At 40.5% G+C, this 24,039-nt stretch overlaps 1 long non-coding RNA gene across 4 annotated transcripts in view; it reads right to left on the bottom strand.

Annotated features, from left to right (window-relative positions):
- Nucleotides 1-445: 445 nt before the first annotated feature.
- LOC147363449 (uncharacterized) overlaps nucleotides 446-24,039 on the bottom strand; it is a 154,894-nt gene continuing 131,300 nt past the window's right edge. For 2 of the 4 annotated variants that reach the window (XR_015137112.1, XR_015137114.1), the window contains 3 exons: nucleotides 16,173-16,256; nucleotides 10,759-10,929; nucleotides 446-978 (listed from right to left, as the gene is read on the bottom strand). This is a non-coding gene — a long non-coding RNA (uncharacterized LOC147363449). Of the gene's footprint in view, nucleotides 979-10,758; nucleotides 10,930-12,571; nucleotides 12,638-13,297; nucleotides 13,544-16,172; nucleotides 16,257-24,039 lie in introns of those variants that run through there. The other 2 variants (XR_015137113.1, XR_015137115.1) reach the window with 2 other exon arrangements.

The following is a 24,039-nucleotide window of genomic DNA, read 5'->3' as shown; positions in this document are numbered from 1 at the left end:
GGGGATGATTTGGGAGAATGGCATTAAAATATGTATAATATCATATAAGAAATGAATCGCCAATCCAGGTTCAATGCAGGATACAAGAAGCTTGGGCCTGGTGCACTGGGATGACCCAGAGGGATGGTATGGGGAGGGAGGTAGGAGTGGGGTTCAGGATGGGGAATACGTGTACACCCGTAGCGGATGTATGTTGATGTATGGCAAAACCAATACAATATCGTAAAGTAAAAAAATAAAATAAAAAAAATAATAATTATTATTATTAAATAATTAAAAATAATAATAAATAATAAAATTTTTAAAAAAAACTGTGTATAACTGAATCACTTCGCTGCATACCTGAAACTAACACATATTGTAAATTAACTATACTTCAATTTAAAAATGGTTACATAATTTTAAAAAAAGGAATTACTTTAATCACAAACACACACACACAAAGTTCACTATGCATCACTTTATTTTACTCTCTAGGCCAGGGAGATAATGAAAATCTCCTAGTTAAGTGCTCATGCTACTCTGTTATCTGAAATTTACCACTAAAATAATGTAGATTTTCCTTAAAGCTTCCAGGAAGCACAGGGACTTCTGGGCAACGTTTAACATTCATGATAATATCTAATATTTGTTACATGAGTTAAATTTTACAAAATGCTATTAAAACAAGCGATAGCCCTATTCTCTCTTCTGGGAAAGCCTGATTACCCAGCGTCAACTCCTTAAGGAGCTCACGTGCCTTTACTTGTGAGCTCTACATATTGACTCCCTGAATAATGGCCCAACGAATGAAGCAACTACATTTCCTTCTCTTAGGTTTCTTGTACAGATTAGCCATTCCATCTCTTCTCTTCACAGGCAATTTCCAGTTATATGTCTCTCTCTAAGCCAGTGTTAAAGAAAATGGAGGTGAATTCTGTTTCCACAGCTTATAAGTTGTGTCACTCCGTGCAAGTTACTGACCCCCATTTTCTTCATCTGTAAAAGTGGAAACAGAAACACATACTTGAGATTACTCTGAGGCCAGATAACAGAGATTTATATATGCATACCTGGATTTTATTACATTTTATGCCTTCCTGGGCATCCTTGAACTTAAAGTGAAAGTGAAGTCACTCAGTCGTGTCCCACTCTTTGCGACCCCATGGACTGTAGCCTACCAGGCTCCTCCCTCCATGGGATTCTCCAGGCAAGAGTACTGAAGTGGGTTGCCATTTCTTTCTCCAGGGAATCTTCCTGACCCAGGGATCGAACCCAGGTCTCCTGCATTGCAGGCAGATGATTTAACCTCTGAGCTACCAGGGAAGCCCTTGAACTTAACCATTACTCAAAAACAGAAAAGTCCTTGCATAGGATCACTATTTGGGGTTTAGGTGTGTTGTTTAGTTTCCATATACATGGGGTTGCTGATTTTGAGGGCTTTTTACTTACTATTTTGATATATTTTTATTAGTTAAAAAAAAGGATAATTATGGCCAGAGAACATGATTTATATGATAGTATTCTTTGGACTATATTAAGACTTCACTTTTGACCTAGTATGTGGTTAGTATTTATCAATATTTGGCCTGTATTTGGAAGAACATGCATTGTCTATATTTTTAAGGGGCAGGGATATATCTAAATCTGTATATTTATATCTGTCTAAATATTAAGTCAAGCTTGTTGAATGTGTTCATCCACCCTTCTATATGTTTTTCTACTTACCTATTGTGAAAGAAGTCTATTAAATCTCCCACTATGACTGTGGACTTTATCAATTTATACTTGCATTTCTGTGCACTTTTAGTTTCTATATTTTGAAACTGCATTATAATATAGTGCATTTGTTATGTCACTCTTGGTATAGCCTACTGGTACACTGTCTCTCTTATCCACAGTTATCTTTTACTCCTAATATTGTTCTGTGACTTTAAATCTATTTGAAAGTGAAAGTCGCTCAGTCATGTCCAACTCTTTGAGACTCCATGGACTATACAGTCCATGGAATTCTCCAGGCCCGAATACTGGAGTGGGCAGCCTATCCCTTCTCCACTGGATCTTCCCAACCCAGGAATCGAATTAGGGTCTCCTGCATTGCAGGCAGATTCTTTACCAACTGAGCTATTAGGGAAGCCTTAAATCTATTTAGTTTGATGTTAATGTTCTTATGCCAAGTTTCTTTCAGTTACTATTAGTCTGATATGTTCTTTTTCCATCTCTTTACTTTCTTTTTTTTTAATTTAAATTTATTTACTTTAATTGGAGGCTAATTACTTTACAATATTTTACAAATTTTACAAAATTTACAATACAATACAATATTGTATTGGTTCTGCCACACATCAACATGAATCCGCCATGGGTGTACACGTGCTCCCCATCCTGAACTCCCCTCCCAACTCCCTCCCCGTACCATCCCTCCAGGTCTTTCTTTCAGATTTTAGCTATATCTCATAAAGAGAAAAAATGTTTCCTTTCAATGATGTATTTCAACAAATTTTATCTATTTACAATTATTATGATTATTCATATTCTTGAATTTATCTCTTTCATCTGACTTTCCCTTCTCCATAATTTAAATCAAGGACAAAGAGTTGAATTAATCACATTTTTCAGTAAATTATCACTAGTTTCACACTCCTAATTTTTGTTTTTTTTCCCCATTTCCCTCTGTAATTTTCACCTATCTCATATGATTATAATCCTTAATATGCCTGATATGATTATAAAATATGTATATGTGTTTTGAAAGTTCTATAAAATTCACGTATATAACCATTTAACCTCTTCGTTTTGTTTTCAATTTTTTTCTTCTTTCTTTCCTATTGTTGTCTGACAGAATTTCTTAATTCCTTTGTCTCCCACTACTGGCTTGCTGACTTGATTTCTTTATACTTTTTTTACTTTTTACTTTCACATTTTGAATATGAAAACATAACTTAGAGACTGAAATTAATGTATCCTCCTAAACAATATATGGAGAAGGCAATGGCACCCCACTCCAGTACTCTTGCCTGGAAAATCCCATGGACGGAGGAGCCTGGTAGGCTGCAGTCCATGGGATCGCTAGGAGTCCGACACGACTGAGAGACTTCACTTTGACTTTTCACTTTCATGCATTGGAGGAGGAAATGGCAACCCACTCCAGTGTTCTTGCCTGGAGAATCCCAGGGACGGCGGAGTCTGGTGGGCTGCCATCTCTGGGGTCACACAGAGTCGGACACGACTGAAGTGACTCAGCAGCAGCAGCAAACAATATACACTCCACTCTTCCTTTGCACCATTCCCTCATATTCCATAATATTACTTTGGAAATGTTGCTTCCACTTTAACTGTCACTTAAGTGAATTTTATTTTTATAGTCAGTGCTTATTCAGATTTATCAACACACTCAGCAATATTAGTTCTCCATTGCTTTTTCACTTGCAAGTCCTTCTGAGTTCAATGTCCTCTCTCCTGAAGTACATTCTTCTGTAGTTCTTAGGGTAAGAGTCTTTAAGTCATAAACACCCTGCTCCTCTTCATCTGACAGTGTCTATATTTTATCTTAATTCTTATAGTTTAACTTGGTTTAGAATTCTAAGTTAACAGTGATTTTTCCCTTAAAATTTTCTACCTGTTATTCTATTTTCTTTTGCAGTCTACTGTTGATAACTGTCAGCAGGACATTAGTTTTTCTCTCTGGCTGCTTTTACATTTTTGTCTATGCCTTAAATGGTTCTGCAGTTTTCACCATAGGATGTCTGTGTGTACATCTATTTCATATTCTTTAGAACTTGTGTGCTTCTTCCACTTGGGCATTAATATATTTCTTCAATTCTACAAAAAAATCAGGCATTATACCTTAAATTATTGCCTCTGTCCCATCTTTCTGCTGGGCCTTCTCATTCTCTCCTCCATGATTCTTAGCCAATACTTAGTCTGTCTTTCTTTTTATCTTTAGGTTCAGCCCACTAGTACCTTCCTCAGATCCCTCTCCACTTGGTCAGTTATCTCCTTTTGGTACTTAATATGTTATTTAAGTCATGTATTGTTTATAATTTTAACAACTTTTTTTATTTTTAGAGGTTCTACTTGAATTTTTTTCAAATCTACATGTTCTTTTTCTATACATCAGTTCATATTTATTACAGTTTCTATTCCTTCATTAAGCTCAAAAGTCCTTTAATTATACTTATTGTATAGAATCTTTCAGATTGTTCTGTTTTCTCTGCTTGGAGTACTAATTCTCCTCTATCTTGCACCAGCTAATTTTCTGTCCTGATGCATAATTTTCTCACATAATTACCATTTTAATTATGGACTCATATTCAGTGAGGGTTGTATTTTCTAAGATGTCTTAAGGGCTCTGTTTTATGGAAGAATCCACATTTAGTGGTTTACTATTTGCTTCTCTGAGGACTTCAAAACAGTTTTGTTAATACTTTCTCAGCTTCTAGTTCTAACACTGTAATAGTAAAATAAGTTAAATTTGATTTCTTGTAACTGACTTTTGTTTTTAACCTTACTTATAGCACCAGGCATCCAGAAAATTTCCATGCTACTTCCTTAGTTTTCTCATCTCTTTTCTATGGATGCAGTAGCCATCCAATCTTCCATGCTTTATGCAAGAGCTCCCCTCTAACTCTCTGTAGCCTAAGTCCATATACTCTGTTCTGTTGCTCTGGCTTTGAGTTCCCTCTCCATTTTTCTGCTTAGGTATTCACCTTTTAAGCTCAGATTTCATTATTATTATCTTATTGTTATTTTGCTTTTATCCAGCATGTGTCTGTGTTTGTAGCATTGAGGGTACTGCTTACATTGGTTTGATTCACTTGGTTGTGAGAAGTGTCACTGGGGTGCCTTGTTTTATGTAGGAGTTAAGATCCTTTTCTAATTCTCTTGTCCTAAACCTTAGTTCTCAAACCCAGTTTTGATTTGAAATATCCCACTCAGTCATTCCCAGTATTTACTCAACCAGCTTAAAGACATGCTTGCAAAAAATCGAAGCCAAGTAGTTCGGGTGTTCTTGAAACTATTTGAAATTATTTGAAACTGAACTTCTATGTTCTCTTCAAAATCTAATTTTTTTCATTCCTTTAAGAAACTAATGTCACACAAAGGGAGTAACTGCTCTTTTTTGTCCAGAAATATATCTTCCTTGGTTCCCTCAGTAATGCCTTCATTAGATCTCATGCACAATTATTGGCTATTTCCATTTCCCTTTAACAAGGTTGTCTGTCTAATTAAGAACACTTCAAGACCAGACCACAAGTGATGTGCTCTACAGAGGGGCAACTAAATGACTTTTTTTTTTTTGCTGTTTCATTACCAACACCATCAGAAATAAAACTGAGGATCTAATGTCATATGCAAAAAATAAGCTCTGTTGTTTTTAATATTCTTCTAAAGCATGATACCTTTGGTCAATAGATGGTAACATTTCATGCAAATTAATATATTAAAAGTATTTGCAACTTAACATAGTCCCCCTTGGGGGAAAAGGCCTTTATTGATATCCAATAAGTGAGAAAGAACATTATTACATATACTATATATCTGCATACGTGTATATAATAACCTCATTTTGAAAATTATATTCTATTCAAGGACAAAAGTTGAACTGTGATCTAAGCTACGTAAGAAAAGGATCACTAAGAAATAAATCACTCTACAAATCCTTGTCTATTGCTCCTCAGGATGGTAGGGAAAGACTGCATTTCAGTAAAATATTCAGTGGTTTCAGCAGTTATTCGAGTATTTGTTCATCTTCAGTCCTCCAGTTATTATAATGAAGACATTTTTAACAAAAAATATGAATACTGTGGGTCATCTCCTCGAAATAATCACTATGCATTGTAGTAAAACCAAATATTATGTTTATATATGAATGACCTCTTTTCTTTAAAAAAAAAATTCATACGTCTTTTTTGTTTTTTTAATATTCTTTACTCCTGACTTCACTAATCAGTGTAGAAAGTGCAGGTTTCACAGGGACTTTCAATCTTCCTTATATTGTAAGTAGCACAAAGATTGCCCCCATCCACGTATCCTTCTACCTGCCCATCTTTTAATAAGAGCTAGTGCCTACATAAAGACTTCTAACATCAGCCTTTGATCCTCTGATCCAGTCTATTTTGCCTTGTCCTGGCCAAAATACAAAAAAGGGAAGAATGTAAAGGCATAGGCAGACACTTCTCGATTCCCCCACTCTGCTTGCATTTCTATATGCCGCCCCTACATTTCTGTACATCTCTGTGTTTCTCCCTTCTTTCCTGGGACTGTACGTCTGTTAACAGTGACTGGAAGGATTAAATATAGATTGATTTTTGGCTCTCTACATGTACCTCATTTACAAACTTTTAATGTTTACAAAGAAAAAGCTGATTCTTGAACTCAGTACAGCAGAAACTATATTGCTTCAATACAACCCTGTTGTTCAATTATTCAACCCTTACTATCTTTCCAAAAGAGTAACTCCTCATATATTTTCTAGTGGCAAAGAAACTCTCACTGTTAATTTGTCAGGTAAAAGAATGACAGCTATTATTAATAATACGGAAAGCATATATGCTAGATCAACATACAAAGTAATAGAAACTGATCGTTTGAACAATGTGCCAGAACTCAACATCCCATTTTTTATCTCCTACAAAGTAGACAGTGTAGAATATGTCTCCACGGTTCTCACAGGCACTGTTGGCTTTGCTCAGAACATTTATGGAACTTCTCTTTCAGAATGGTCTTTACACATGGTCTACATTGCTTTAAACAGAGGCTATCCCAGCCTCTAGGATAGCAAATCACCATCATGGAAGAGTTATTCTTACTTCATTTTGTCTTTAAGATGTAAACATTACATGGAGAGAACGGAAATAGATGTTCAAGGTGGATAATACATTTGGGTCTGCTCAAATACCAGTAGTGAGACTATCAGGTAATAGGAGTATTTTCCTAGTATACCTTATAAACTGATCCTGAAGCTAGGATGAATTTCAAAATAGTTGCGAAAACAACAGCTTCACCACAACAAAAACAAATCCTCTCATAGAAACGCCCTTTGAAGGGCAACATTCCTCTGCTTTAACAGCTAAGTGCTGTTGTATTTCTTATGTGAAATTACTTTTTGTTTATAATTCATAGTTTCATTCTCTTTAAAAATATTTAAAGAGGTTTAAATATTTTTATGAAATATTTTTATGCTCAAGTTGTATAGGATTAAAGATTTGCTTTCGAAATATGTTTGGACATATTTTGAAAAGTAAATGTTTTCTGGGGGAAAGGCTAGGATATGATCATTGAAGTTTTATTTACTTCAGAGTAACTTCTCTTGGTTGCATAAAGCATGCAAATATTTGTACAAGATTCCCTTTCCTGAGGCAGAGCTGGAGTGAAGTAACAGGAGATGCCATAGACTTGGAATGAAGGGGTGTTGACTCTAACCCTGGCTAATTTGTTGTCTCTTGACAACAAATATCAGATTGTTTTTCCATCTGTGATGCTTATCATCCTCTGAGGATTTGCAGAATTAAGTGGAGTGACTTTTGAAAGCCCTACAGAATCAAATTGTAGCAGGAGATGGAGCCCTGGAGCACTGACTGGGGAAATCCAAAAACACTGTTTTGAACTGGTAATTAGAGTTTAAGTATGTTTCAGCCTCTGACCCACTCATCCATTCAGCCTTTTGGAATATGCTGAAATGCTGAATGAGCACATGGATCACTGAAGCACAGGGCTCAAATGATCACAACCAAAAACTCGCCAACACTAAATTTTCAGAATCGTGACTATAATCAGCAATCACAGTAAACATTATCACAAGACACCAGCTACTATCTGAAGACACAGAGTATATATACAACATAGTACATAGCTTAATTAATCTACATGTGTATTTTTTAAAATCTGAAAGTATGTAGATAGATGATATATGTTTGTGTATATGTGTATATACATATGTGTATATATGTGTATATACACACACACACACACACACACACCATGAGGAAAAGAGGCTATCTGTGACATGGAATTATTTTTTCTTCTTTTTTCTTTATCTGTATTTTCTAATGTTTCTAAAAGGAACTCATAGGAATATGAATAACTTCAATTCTCCTAAAACTAAAATACTCAGTGTAAGTGGGATCACACCACAGAAGTGACAGAAGAACATAGGTATATCACCTCTGTCTACTTGCCCCATCAAATCTGTGTGGCTCAGGTGGTAAAGAATCTGCCTGCAATGCAGGAGACCCAGGTTTGATCCCTGGGTTGGGAAGATCCCCTGGAGAAGGAAATGGCAACTCACTCAAGTATTCTTGCCTGGAGAATCCCATGGACAGAGGCAGGCAACAGTCCATGGGGTCGCAAAGAGTCAGACATGACTGAGCGACTAACACTACACTACTCCTTGCCCCAAAATGGGCTGCACAAAGCTGTCAGACACATGCATCCTGGACAGCATGCTCTGGATTATCTTGCTAAGCAAAATTTTCAAATCGATCATCCATATAAAAGTTGATTAAAGGGCTCATTCATTATACTGAATTCAAGGTCACTTATCGCTGTATAACTGTAAAAACAATGCAAATAAAATACAGAGTCTGCATTGCTCTCATCATTCATATCAGCCCAAGCTAATTAAAAATAGATTTTTTTTCCCCATTGTTTTGTACTCAGGAAAATTAAGCTTCTTGTTTGTTTTCTCTGTACTACCAAGAAATAGCATGTATATGAAGGTGCCAACCTTAAAATATGATGCATTTAAATCTTGGAAACTGGAACTACATTTAGTTTTTCATTTTTTCCATCTTTACTGTCATTGTTCAATGCCAGCATGTTCTTTGGAGTGTACATAGAATAAAAGACCACATTCATTTCCAATAACTTACAGAAGAGTGCGAAACTCAATAAACTTCTACAAAGGACATGGTGGAAGACAAATAGAGTAAATTAGTATGAAAAAAAATTGCAGTAAATGGAAACTTCTGTTTGACAGTTTTTGACTGAAAAATTATATGGTATCCATGTTATTTCTCAAGGTATTCATTTTCTTCAAATTAGACACTGGTTCAAATACTCTTTTTAAATAGCGTCACTTAGAGGTATGCTTTTTCTGGTGGGGGGGACATATTAAAGCGTAGTCTGGCATTATCACTGGTTAATAGTCTATTAGCTTTACACTCCCGAATTTAATGAAAAGGATTTTTGAAAACTTTCACATCAACTTGGTGAGTGAGGAGGTGGGAGGGTAGGTGGAGGATGGGCATGATAAATGATGCATGCTGCTTCTGGTATTATTTTAGCAGATTTTCCAAAAGAAAATATTTTAGCTCATTCTTAGCTTTCAAGTCATTATTTGGAAAATGTATGCTGTCTTGGAATGGAACACAGAATTTCAGAATAATATATAACTCCTTCTGTTAGAGCAAAATATCTTGGTTTCTATACATATCACATATCTATGAAAACCGGCATTTCTTTTAGGCCACTAACTCCAAGAGATCTTGCCTGAGATCACTGTGCCAGACAGAATTTTGGCCCCAAGGCCTCTGCTCACTAAATATTGACTATGTAATTTGCATTGTTATATAACTACATGGCAGATGTAATTAAGGTAACTAATCAGTTGACTAATCAGATAGACCACTGATCATTTGGGGCTTCCCTTGTAGTTCATTCAGTAAAAGAATCTGCCTGCAGTGCAGGAGACCCGGGTTCGATCCCTGGGTTGGGAAGATCCCCTGGAGAAGGAAATGGCAACCCACTCCAGTATTCTTGCCTGGAAAATCTCATGGACAGAAGCGTCTGGTGGGCTGCAATCCATGGGGTCGCAAAGAGTCGGGCAAGACTGAGCAACTGACACTTACTGATCATTTAAAGTAAAGAGATTATCCTGGAGTATTCAGTGAGCCTAACCTAATCAAATAAGACTTTGAAAGTAGAAATCTTTCTCTGCCTGGTAGCAGATAAGTCATCAAAGTTTCAAAGGGTGATAAAACTTGATATGCCACTCTTTATTTGAAGATGAAAGGAGTCACTTATTAAGCAAATAAGAATTTCAATTCTATAATAGCAAGAAACTGAATTCACCCAACAACCTGAATGAGTTTGAAGTGGAACTTTCCCCATAACTCCCAGATAAGAGCCCAAACTAGCCAACTTCTGGATTTTAGTCTTGTGAGGCTCTAAATAGAGGGCCACACTTTACTTAAACTTCCAACCCACATGACTGAGAAAATAAGTGGGTGTTACTCTAAACTGCCAAGTTTATAGTAATCTGTTACAGCATCAATAGAAAATGGACACAGTCGGGCTTCTTGAGTGGTTCAGTGGTAAAGAATCCACTTGCCAATGCAGGAGACATGGGTTTGATCTCTGTTCCAGGAAAGATCCCACATGCTGCAGAGTGACTAAATCTAAGCATCTTAACTATTGAATTAGTTCTCTAGAGACTGGGAGCCACAACTACTGAAGCCCAGAGACTAGCCCCTCCTCGCCACAATCAGAAAAAAGCCCAAACTGCAACAAAGACCTAGCATAGCTAAAAATAAACAAATACAATTTTTAAAAAAGAAAACGGACGCACTCACACAGGGAACAAAGGCTCTTAGATACCACGCCACCCTGTTAATCACCCTCCCCAGTAGGTGGATTTGTACACAACACCACTCCTGTCACTGCCCCCAGGTGCCTCTGTCACCCAGGGCCACACCCCCTCTCACTTGATCAAGGGCATGAGTGCAGCAAACTGCTCAGGGAGGCCCACAGCGTCTCACACACAAGATCCAAACTCACCCTGATGATATTCCACTTCACTGCCTTCCACACCACAGCAGCCTCAGGACCCTGGATATTGAACCAGAGTGTCTTTAAGGGGTTCCATTGCAGCTGGCAGAGTGTTCTAGGCTCTTCTCCTAACCTCCATATTGAGCGGTGTAGCTTCTCCAGATTAGACAATATTTCAGTCTGTAAAAAATAGCAGAAAGCATATGGGCTCCAGCATCCTGCTGCCAAGGTTCAGCTCTGGAGTTCATCCTCTACATGACTTGGGCAAGTTACTATGTGTTCCCTCTGTAAAAGGGAGGTTAAAAAGGCTCTACCTCGAAGATCTGTGGGGAGCATTAAATGATTTAGTCATTAGATGCTTAGTGTAGTACCTGGCAAGCAATAAATGCATGATTACATTATCTCTGTTTTTTACTTATCACCCATCATTAGGAATATTATGGCACTCCCTCTTTTCCTACCTATTCAATTAATTTACCCAGTGAAAACTCACATTCCCTTATTACCTTAGAAAGTGTTTCACATGTTCTTTGGTTCAGTGATACCCAAACTTGCTTGGTGTTAAGAAACACCTAAAGTACTTGCTAAAAGTACAAATTCACAGGCTCTGTCTCTGTAATGTCTGTTGTAGGAAGTCAGGAGAGCTCCAGAAATCAGCCACTTTTATCAAGGGCCTCAGATGACTCCTATGAACTGTCCTGGTTAAGGACTAGGATCTACGTAATCATGGTCATTTTCAGCCACTGATACTGGTTGTAGGAGCCGGGGGTGGGTGAGAGAGGGCAGGGCACGTGCCAGGATATCCCAAAAAGCCAAGGCCCTTCTAGTGCCACCGTGGGCACTGTCACAGGGTACCAAGATCTTGTCAGGAAAAAATGCAAGCACCCCCTGCAACCCCTTGCTAATGCAAAGTCTACAACAGCAAATTCATACATAGGCCCTTAAGAAAGTGTTCCTTCCACCCCAGTTTCTGTCATTCAAAGTAGCTGGTGAAACAAGCCACTGTATAGCACAGGCAATGCTTCTCAATATTCTGTAATAACCTGAATGGGGAAAGAATTTGAAAAAGAACAGATAAATGTATACGTACAGCTGAATCACTTTGTCATATGTCTGAAACTAACGCAACATTGTTAATCAACTATGCTCCAAAATAAAATAAAAAAATCTTTAAAGTGGCTAGTTAATGCTAACATTATTTGGGGAAGGGATGAAATGAAAGCTATTATGCTAGAGTATGAAGGCTACGCTAAAGTATGAAGCATCAAAGCACTGGCCTTGCTCACAGCACCCGGCACAAAGGAAACACTCAAGAAACGGCTGCTGGTTTAGATACATCCCGACCCACGTGTACAGCCGAGTGAGTGACAGGCCGGAGGTGCTGCTTTCCTTGCCTGCCATGGGTTTTCTTGGCTACATGAAGTTCACAAACATCTTCAAGACACTCTACACCTTGCAAGAGTGTAGAACCCAAGGATCACAGATAAAAATGGATTTATGTGACATCAATTAAACTTAAGTCCTGGCAAGGTAATATACTTTTATAAACTCTGCAAAAGAAAAGATATTTTTGTACTATTTTCTTTCTGAAGGATCCCAAAAGTCTATAAGCTTCAGGCTCCACCATGACTCTTCAAAAAGGGGTTTTGAACTGCTAAGAGGACAAGAAAATAAGATGCTTGAGACAGCCATGCCCTGCTTGCAGCCTGGAGCCCCCAACATCAACAGGTTATGCTCTGAGCAAGTGAACAAACTGTGGTCCCAGCCTTGGGCACAGCTGATCCCTCGTCTCCATGCCCGGCCAGCAGTGCAGAGCTCTTACTCTTGCCTGATTCCAGACGCTGCAAGGAGCCAAGGAAGACCTCCACTGGCCCTGACACGCAAATTCCTTTTAAAAAAAAAAAAATGTTGACCATTATTAAAGTCCTTATTGCATTTGTTACAGTATTGCTTCTGTTTTATGTTTTTTGACCCCAAGGCATGCGGGATCTTAGCTTCCCAACCAGGGATCCAACCCATACCCCCTGCATTGTAAGGTTAAGTCTTAACTACTGGACCACCAGGGAATTCCCTTAAATTCCTTTTTATTGTCCCAGAGCTTCTGGTTTCTCACTCCTAGGCCCTCCCCTACATGCCAATTCCACTTTGTCCCCCATCCCCTACTCAATGATCATGCTCTCTAACCATTATGGCAAGGTGGCAATTAAAAATATGCTGATGCCTTATGCACAAACAGAGCTCCACAAACATTCTGTGATTTAATTTGAAATATTTGCTTTATATAATTTGTAGATTTTAGCTATTGGACTAAGATCATTCACAGAAATAGATTGTAATTTACTGCTGTTTTTCTGGGGGTTTTTTATTACTGCATAATTAAAACCTACTGTCAGCTAGCACTGGGAGAAAATGTTGGTGTTACGCAGTGTGAATTTTAATTGGCTGCACAATTACCATCTCTTCTTTCAGCAAACCTGCATCTCTGCAGTAATGTGAACTCTCATATCCCATAAGATGCCTATAACCCACAACCTCGCAATAAACTTACCATGTGATTTTCCACTTGTCAGCCCTGCCGATGCTTTCACAGTGAAGGACCTCAAACTAAAGGCCTGTGGACTTAGGGAAGCTGGCATCAGTGTGAGCAGGTTTGGAGGAAAGTCGGCACAGAACATGGGGTTTTCTCCTCTGGTTGTATTCCCTGCAGCCATTAGGACTGACGACTTTTACAAACACAGAAACATGGGCCAGCTGCTCTTCTCTTGTGCTGTTTCTCACAGCAACAGACAAGGCACTCAAGTGGGCAATGAAAGAGGACTTCAGATTCTTAATAGGAGAACTACCCTCTATGCAATAGAGGTTTTTAAACTGAAGTGGATTTGATTTACAATATCATGTTAGTTTCAGGTTTATAGAAAAGTGATTCAGCTATCTTTTTCAGATTTTTTTCCATTACAGGCTAGTACAGGATATTGAATATCGTTCCTTGCACTACACAGTGAATCCTTGTTGCTTATCTATTCTGTGTAAGTAGCCTGTCTCTGCTAGTCCCCTACTCCTAATTTATCCCCTGCCTCCTTTTCCCCTTTGGTAATCATAAGTTTGTTTTCTGTGTCTGTGAGTCTGTTTCTGTTTTGTCTGTAGAGTCATTTATATTATTTTTTAGATTCCACATGTAAGTGGTATAGTATTTATCTCTGTCTGTCTGACTTACTTCACCAAGTACAGTATTCCCTTGGCCCATCCATGTTGCTGCAAATGGGGACCTTCCATTCTTGTTTATGGCTGAGTAATATTCCATTGTGTATATTCACCACATCTATATAGGTTCTTCTGGTCAAAATATACCTACCCCATGCCAGTTCCCGTGCTTGGCACTGGGGGTGCAGGAATGTATAATACACAGTCTGTCCTCAACAAGGGCTTCCCAGGTGGAGCTAGTGGTAAAGAAGCCCCTCCCAATGCCAGAGACATAACGGACACAGGTTCGATCCCTGGGTCGGGAAGATCTGCTGGAGAAGGGCATGGCAACCCACTCCAGTGTTCTTGCCAGGAGAATCCCACGAATAGAGGAGCCTGGCAGGCTACAGTCCATGGGTCACAAAGAGTTGGACATGACTGAGCGACTTAGCATGCATGCTCGTTCTCAACAAGTGCAAATTCTAGTAGAGAAAGGAAAACATTCACATAAATAATTACATCACCACAGGTTTTGCTAGAGATATAAGGAACTGTTTGATACAAGGGAAAGAACATGGTCTCTGGAATCACAGAGATTAGGGTTCAAATCTCACTTCTTCAATGCATTCAGCTCTACTGCCTTTAGAAGAGTTGCTTCATCAAAGAACAGTGATTTCCTTATAGAAACAGAATGCTACAGTGCTGAGAGGCTCCATGGCTGCTAGGAAGGGGTATCTGATCAGAGCATTCTCCTCCCCTGTGCTCCCCTTAGAGGACGTGTGGTGGGGAATTTCAGTGACAAAGATTAGAAATGACAGATGTCAGGTACTTGGTACAATGGCTCGCATGTCATAAGGCATTTGATAAGTGATAGTTATCACTGTTGACAACTACTGGGAAAACACCATCTCTCCTGTCCCTGGGCGATTTCAATAACCACCAAGCTCCAATCTCCCCTCCCACTGAGTTTCCTTGGAGCACCCCAGGAGAGCTCTTTCTGCAAAGCAAAGCTGATCTGTTAAAGATCTGCTTTAAATGCTTAGTACCTTCATCTCCCAATTCTATCTTCTTGGCAGAGTTGGGGGCACTGCAGTGCCCAGCACTCTCACCACCACCCTCCCTCTGCTCCTTGCAGAGCCACTTCCCTACCACACCCTGCTTCCTCCTGCTCCCTGATTTTGGACATTCTGTTCCCTTCCAGTCCAACCACCTCTGCTTGTTGAAATCCCCTTGAGGAGCCACATTCTAGCCATAGTATCCTACAAACTACTAACAGACTCAAACCTCCACCCAACTGTTCCCTCCACTTTCCTGTTTGTCCCTGTCTAATTCATTCTTCAAAATGCAACCATCCTTGCTTGTACACAGTAATCCCATTATGGCACTCACTTCCATAAAACCTTCAGTGATTGTGTTCCCATCATAGTTGAGTGAAATCTGTCCCCGGACCATGGCCTGCGAGGCCCTGCCTGATCTGACCCCTCACGTTATCCCCCTTGGTCCTGCACTCCAGCCACACCAACCGTCTGTGCTACTCCAACCTCAAGCCTTTCCTGCCTCATGTGAGCACCAGCTCCTGCTTCGAGACTCCTGGACTCCTGTCCTTAGTGGGCCTCATACCCACTCCTTCTCCCCTGCTCAGCTCCAGGGCCTCATCCTCTTGAAACCCTTTCCCATCTCCCCAGACTGAATCACGGCTCTGTGATTCTCTCTCATCCTACCCTGCTCTTTTCCTTCATAATATGAATTATAATCTGTAATTACTGAACAATCTTCTTGCCCTCCAGATTGTAAATTTCACAAGGATGGAACCTTAGCCCTGAGCAGGAAGTCCAGAGCCCTGCACCCAGGTCTGTGGAGCAGATGTCTCTATGAAGGTTTCCCAGAGCCCACCACCCTCCCCCTACCCCCATCCATATGACACACTGCTCCCTGGCATTTTGTTTGTATGTCAGTCTCTCCCCACAAGAATGTGAGCCTCTTGACACCAGGGCTATTCTTCGGTGTCTTCCTGCCAAAACAAAGCACCGCCCCCCTGCTCTCCCACATCTGGCATAAAGATGAACTCATGATGGCACAGTGTTCTGAAACCTGCAGATAAAAAAATGTAAAAATCCCTGCCTTCTGATAACAGTGTGACCAAATGCAACAAAATAAATAAACTTACTAAATATACTGAAAATGTCTGCAACCATTAAGAGCTCAAAGTGAAGTAATATTGGCACTAAGTAGCCGTAGCCTACCTGCCTCCTGAGAGATGGTCAGCTTCGTTTTCTACTGTGCTGATGCCTCCCATATCCTGAGAATAGAAGATCTTGTTCAGGGACCTAGAAGAAGAGAAGGAGAAAACAACGTTAGGAGAAGGGAAGGAAAAGAGGGTAGGAAAAAAGGTAAGAAGAAGCAACAGGGCAAGGTGCAGAGAGCTGAGCTCTGATGTCAGACCACGTGGATCACATCCTGCCTCAGACCTGGCCTCAGGCAGGTCCCTTGGCCTCTTTAGTCCTACGCTTCCTCAGCTGAAAGATGAAGACAGAGTTGCTTCATTAGCTTGTCCTGAGAACTAGATCATGTAAAGCGTGTCTGGCCTGGATGTGGAAGCACCGAGCAGTCCTTGTCCATAGTTCCCATCCACGTGTATTTGCTCATCCAAGCATTTATTCAGCTCCTACTGTGGGCCCCAAATGGCAAAGGCTACCAGGAGAGCAAAAAGCAAATGTGTTCATGGAGCCTACAGTCTCTTCAGGGAAATAAATGCTCCCATAACCAAACATAAACCTGCACCTGTATTTGGTGCTACAGAGGAGACGGTGCTGTGAGCGCCTGTCACCATGGAGAAGAGTCTGAGACCCAGGGCAGGCTCTGCAGCCAGCTGCCCTTGGTTTGACTTCTAGCACTTCTTCTAGCACTATTTCTACCACTAATCAGGCAGATAACCTTGAGCAAGTCGGTGTACTACCTTGTTATGTTTCTGTTTGCTTATCTGTAAGACAGGGGTAACAGTAGCATATCTACTACACAGGGTTGTTATAAAGATTAAATAAGTTGAGTTAACCTAGAGAGGACTGGTGCCTGATAACTACTATATAAGGATTTGCTGTTTCATTATTATTACTTTGCCTAATTGGGGTAGTAAAAAAAAGAATTCCTAAGACTATCTGAACCGAGGAAAGGTTAATAGTGTTAACAATGAAATGGAGGAGAGAAAAGCACAGGCAAGTGTCCACAGGTGGAAATGACAGTAGCAAACCCAAGGAACTATTAACAGACGATTGCAGCTGAGAAATGAAGGCAGACCAGGCAGGACTTTGTAAGCAGTGGTCAAAAGTTTCATCCTGACCCTGTAGGCAATGAGAGAGCAGGCAGACCACTCTAACTTCAGGGCAGAGAAAGTGAAAGTGAAAGAGAAGTCATGTCCGACTCTTTGGGATCCAATGGGCTGTAGCTTACCAGGCTCCTCTGTCCATGGAATTTTCCAAGCAAGAGTACTGGAGTGGGTTGCCATTTAGGGACTAGTGAAGGGACAGAGTGAATGCAGGTCCACCACTGGGAGTTCACTGTAGAGATCTCGAAGGAATTAGGATGTCGTGGACAAGAGGGATGGTAATACAGATAATAAGTCGTGGAATGGACTTAAGAGATGTTTTGAAGATAAAACTGAACAAGACTGGGTGAACAGTTCAAAAAGCAGAGACAGAGATACCCAGCATGGCTCCTAGATGCCTGGCTTTCAAAACTGAATGGATGGTGGAGCTATGCACTGAGATGGAGAACTGATCCCTACAAGAACAGCATGGATGTAACAAAGGTTCGGAGTGTCTGCTAAATAACAGTGTGTGTGAGGGATCAGAGGGCAAGGAATCTGGTGCTCTTCCCTTGGAGAAGTCACCTGACCTAGGTATCTCATATTCCATTCATAGTTCTGCAGACAGGGAGATCATCCAAAGGTCATCTATATTTGGCCATGGGACACAGCAATATGCTAACACTGTACGTTTAACCTGCTCTTGCTAACCCAGACCGTCCTCCACTTCAGGGTCCTCTCTGTAGCCTGAGACCAGCAAGAGGAGAAAGGATAAGGCTCTAAACAGATGCTCCACTGAAGCAAAGAAATGACTGTATCTTCACAGGGCACCAGGACAAAACCAGGCTCTCCTTGGTATACAAAGAATGCGGGCAAGTTGCCATGGGAACAGTCAATGGATTTTCACATCATTACTATTTCTAGCTACTCTTGCTCAAGCACTTACAGAATGCCAGGCACTTTCTTTACATTGTCACCTTCACGCAGCACTATGGCAACAGGAAGAAGGATTGAGAGAAACTTACTGAGGTTACACAGCCACTGTGTGATGGAGCAGGAATTTGGACCCAAGTCTGCATGACTCTGAGGTCAATCTTTTTTTAACCCTAGTGAATTTCTTTGACTGAGCAACACTTAAACACTGACTCCCATATGCAAAACAGACATTTTCAGGTGGTTAAACATATGTCAAATGAAACCCTTGGCCACACAATAGAACAAACCTAACTGGCCTCTACAGAGATCAAAACCACGGCCTTGTCCTTATTTGATCATTCTCCCAACAAAGTGCTTAAGGCAAACAAACTTGCCATCACATGGCTGTCAAGCATGTTATTTCCCTTCACCTTGCGTAGTTTGCCCATTTATTCAAAGAGCTCAGCCTTTCAAAATAAGCCACCAATGGAAGAGAGACAAGCGATGCTTCTACAAATTATCAGATGCAAAGACTTTTTTAGGATTTGTTAATTTGTTAGTACCTCTACTGGCCTTGTCTGGAGAAGGACATGGCAACCCACTCCTGTACTCTTGCCTGAAAAATCCCATGGATGGAGGGGCCTGGTGGGCTACAGTCCATGAGATGGCAAAGTCAGACACGACTGAGCGACTTCACTTTCACTTTTCACTTTCATGCATTGGGGAAGGAAATGGCAACCCACTCTAGTGTTCTTGCCTGGAGAATCCCAGGGACAGAGTAGCCTGGTGGGCTGCCGTCTATGGGGTCGCACAGAGTAGGACACGACTGAAGCGACAGCAGCAGCAGCAGCAGCACTGGCCTTGCCATGTGCTCACACTGCCACCTGCTGGACATCACACGCATCTCTACTTCCCCTAAGAGTCCACCTGGAGACCCACACAGCCTACCCTGCAGATTGATTGCTCACACTTGATCGCCTCTTTTTAGTATTTTACAGTGTCATATGCAAGAGGAACTCTGATTTCCTGACCCAAAACTCTTTACAGCCTGATACAAAAGAAAGGCAAATAGGAATCCATGCATGTTCTGTTGATGGAGGGGAGCCAAGAGTACAAGGGAACATTCTGTGAGGAACCCAGGGCAGGGGAAGGCGGTGACAGGGAGGCCATGTGGGCTTGCGAGGGTACCTAGGAGAGACCACTACACCTGAAAACCCATTTGTCTACTCCAGAATCTCAAGGTTCTTTGGCCACAGTGCTAACAAAACATCCCTTTTAAATATAGTGTGATGTATTCTTCCTTGCATATTTTCTTTTCCTTTAAGCACAGCTTGCGGTGCTAAGGGAAGGGTGGGCTTCCAGCTTCAGAACATAGCGCTATTATTTTCCAAGACCACAAGCAGCAGTCTTCCTCTTTAAAAGAATTATAATCTTCCCCTTTCTTTCACTCACAGCATGAAAATAGATTACTGTGCTTGAGCATTTTAAAAATTAAAGGCTTAGATGGCACATGCTGATCAAAAGCTGATCTTCAAATACCTCTTTCCAGCAACTATTACATTTTTTAAGTTGCCTTTTTCATTTTTCTTTGATTTACCTCATGTGGCATTGCATAAATGTAACAGACTGAAATGCTTCTCTTTTTCCAAATTAGGATGTTAAACCCCATTTTCTTTTAATGTTATAAGTTTGGAATACAAAGATGAGTTAGAGAGTTCAGTTCAGTTAAGTCACTCAGTCATGTCCAACGTTTTGTGACCCCATGGACTGCAGCACGCCAGGCCTCCCTGTCCATCACCAACTCTCAGAGCTTGCTCAGATTCGTGTCCACTAAGTCGGTGATGCCATCCAACCATTTCATCTTCTGTCGTCCCTTTCTCCTTCTGCCCTCAATCTCCAGCATCAGGGTCTTTTCCAATAAGTCAGTTCTTCACATCAGGTGGCCAAAGTATTGGAGTTTCACCTTCAGCATCAGTCCTTCTCATGAATATTCAGGGCTGATTTCCTTTAGGATGGACTGGTTGGATCTCCTTGCTGTCCAAGGGACTCTCAAGAGTCTCCTCCAACACCACAGTTCAAAAACATCAATTCTTTGGCACTCAGCTTTCTTTATAGTCCAACTCTCACATCCATACATAACTACTGGAAAAAACATAGTCTTGACTAGATGGACCTTTGTTGGCAAAGTAATGTCTCTGCTTTTTAATATGCTGTCTAGGTTGACCACAGCTTTTCTTCCAAGGAGCAAGTATCTTTTAATTTCAAGGCTGCAGTCACCATCTACAGTGATTTTGGAACCCCAAAAAATAGTCTGTCACTGTTTCCACTGTTTCCCCATCTATTTCCCATGAAGCAATGGGACCAGATGCCATGATCTTTGTTTCCTGAATGTTGAGTTTTAAGCCAACGTTTTCACTCTCCTCTTTCACTTTCATTAAGAGGCTCCTTAGTTCTTCTTTGCTTTCTGCCATAAGAGTGGTGTCATCTGCATATCTGAGGTTATTGATATTTCTCCCGGCAATCTTGATTCCAGCTTGTGCTTCGTCTAGTCCAGCGTTTCTCACACTGCATATAAGTTAAATAAGCAGGGTGATAACATACAGCCTTGACATATTCCTTTCCCAATTTGGAACCAGTCTGTTGTTCCATGTCCAGTTCTAACTGTTGCTTCCTGACCTGCATACAAATTTCTCAAGAGGCAGATCAGGTGGTCTGGTATTCCCATCTCTTTCAGAATTTTCCACAGTTTATTGTGATCCACACAGTCAAAGGCTTTGGCATAGTCAAAAAGCAGAAATAGATGTCTTTCTGGAACTCTCTTGCTTTTTTGATGATCCATCGGATGTTGGCAATTTGATCTCTGGTTCCTCTGCCTTTTCTAAAACCAGCTTGAACATCTGGAAGTTCATGGTTCACGTATTGTTGAGCCTGGCTTGGAGAATTTTGAGCATTACTTTGCTAGCGTGTGCTACTTCTACTGCTGCTAAGTCACTTCAGTCATGTCTGACTCTGTGCGACCCCACAGACTGCAGCCTACCAGGCTCCTCCATCCCTGGGATTCTCCAGACAAGAACACTGGAGTGGATTGTTAGCGTGTAAAATGAGTGCAATTGTGCGGTAGTTTGAGCATTCTTTGGCATTGCCTTTCTTGGGGGTTGGAATGAAAACTGACTTTTTCCAGCCCTGTGGCCACTGCTGAGTTTTCCAAATTTGTTGGCATATTGAGTGCAGCACTTTCACAGCATCATCTCTTAGGATGTGAAATAGTTCAACTAGAATTCCATCACCTCTGCTAGCTTTGTTCATAGTGATGCTTCCTAAGGCCCACTTGACTTCACATTCCAGGATATCTGGCTCAAGGTAAGTGATCACACCATCGTGATTATCTGGGTCATGAAGATCTTTTTTCTATAGTTCTTCTGTGTATTCTTGCCACCTCTTAATATCTTCTGCTTCTGTTAGGTCCATACTATTTCTGTCAGTCAGGGACCTATCTAGTGACATGTCCTTCATATGTTTAAGGTTCAATGACTCAAATAAATTAGAATCATTCTCTGAATCCACTTTCCAAAGGAAGAAACTGAAAGATTCTTGCCTTTCCAGATTTCCAGAACCTTTTGATAACAAAAGAGAATATGGAATTTCTCAGTTTTCAGATTGTTTTTATGGTTCACTGAAGCCCACTACTGTCTTCTGATCTAACACACAGAATTAAAATCACAGCATCTCCCCGGGTGGTTTCACTTATTCCCATGGCCTCAAGCACACCTGAATGTCACAACTTTTAAGCCTGTGTCTTTAGTTTCCAATACTCATCTGAGGTCTAGACCCATCTCTCTGCTGCTGCTGCTGCTAAGTCGCTTCAGTTGTGTCCGACTCTTTGCAACCCCATAGATGGAAGCCCACTAGGCTCCTCTGTCCCTGGTATTCTCCAGGCAAGAACACTGGAGTGGGTTGCCATTTCTTTCTCCAATGCATGAAAGTGAAAAGTGAAAGGGAAGTCACTCAGTCGTGTCCAACTCCTAGCGATCCCATGGACTTCAGCCTACCAGGCTCCTCCGTCCATGGGATTTTCCAGGCAAGAGTACTGGAGTGGGGTGCTATTGCCTTCTCTGACCCATCTGTTTATCCATCCATTAAATATTTCACCTTGGATGTCCCATAAAGTGAAAGTGACTTTATGCCTGACTCTTAGCGACCCCATGGATTGCAGACTACCAGGCTCCTCCATCCATGGGATTTTCCAGGCAAGAGTACTGGAGTGGGTTGCCATTGCCTTCTCCATTCCATACATTAGATGCAACTTTTCTATAAAGCTAAAACTATTCCAAAATAAAATTTTTAAAATGTATGTTTAAAGAGAGAGCACAAATGAAACAAAATGTTAATAATTGATAAATCTCAGTGATAGGTATGTGGGTGTTTACTGGCTGATTACTTTAACTTTTAGATAGGTTTAAAATTTGGCAAAATAAAATGTAAAAAGAAAATAAAGCTATGGAAGGTTAAAAGTAAATGGATAGAAAAAGATATTCTAGGCACCTTAAATTCTTTGTGTCTAATCTCATACTTGGTCATCCAAGCCCCTTCTCTCAAACCTGCTCTTCCTTCATGTAATTCTGCTGCTGCTGCTGCTGCTGCTAAGTCGCTTCAGTCGTGTCCAACTCTGTGCGACCCTATAGACGGCAGCCCACCAGGCTCCCCCGTCCCTGGGATTCTCCAGGCAAGAACACTGGAGTGGGTTGCCATTTCCTTCTCCAATGCATGAAAGTGAAAAGTGAAAGTGAAGTCGCTCAGTTGTGTTCAACTCTTCACGACCCCATGGACTGCAGCCTACCAGGCTCCTCAATCCATGGGATTTTCCAGGCAAGAGTACTGGAGTGGGGTGCCATCGCCTTCTCCTATGTAATTCTGGGTAATGGCAAAGCTATCCACTGCATTATATAAACCCAAACCCCAAATGTCTCCTGATACCCTAGCCTGAATATATGACTGCTTTCTAAGTCCTATTACATCTATACCTGATAGGACTATTTACTCTCTTCTCTTCAGCTTTACTGACACTGGCTTTGCACGTGTACTGTTGAAACAGCCTTGCAACTATCTACCTTTCACCTCACTTAGTGCTCTCCTTTTCATCCTTTACTTTCAAAAATATAAAAATGATCACATCCTTGATACTACAATCACAACACATTTTTAAAAAAGCTGATAAATTGGATTTTATCAAAATTTAAAACTTGCTCTGAAAAAGATGCTGTTAAAAGTATGATGAGATAAACTATAGACCAGAAGAAAGTATTCACAGTAACATACTCAACAAAGAACTTGTGTCTGGAATGTATAAAGAATTCTCAAAACTTAACAATAGAAAAACAAACAATTCGACTCAAAAATGGTCAAAAGGTATGCACGGACATTGCACAGAAGAGCATATACAGATGGAAAATAAGCACATGAAAAGGTGTACAACATAAGTCATTAGAAAAATGCAGATTAAGACTACAATAAGATATCATTATATCTCTCAGAATGACTAAAAATAAAAGAAACTGTGAAAACACCAAAGCTAGGGGGGGATGTGGAGAAGTGGGATCTCTAGTGAGAATGCAAAACGGTAGAGCCACCCTGGAAAACAGTTTGACATTTCCTTTTAAAACTAACAATAGACTTACACCAACAGACCTCACAGTTGCACTCTTGGGCATATACAGCAGAGAAATGAATACTTGTTTTCACACAGAAATTCAGATACAAATGTCATAGGGGCTTTGTTTTCAATAACCAAAAACTACCCAAATACCCTTCAATAAGTGAATGCTTGAACAAATTATAGTACAGACAGCCCATGGAATACTACTCAGTAATAAAAGGAATGAACCTCAACAAAATTA

Source organism: Bos grunniens, chromosome 11, assembly GCF_055505025.1.
Source record: "Bos grunniens cultivar Pamir isolate PY7600 chromosome 11, Bosgru_T2T1.0, whole genome shotgun sequence".
Taxonomy (NCBI): Eukaryota; Metazoa; Chordata; class Mammalia; order Artiodactyla; family Bovidae; genus Bos; species Bos grunniens.
The sequence above is the reverse complement of the archived record's forward strand: the minus strand, read 5'-3'. Positions and strand labels throughout refer to the sequence as shown.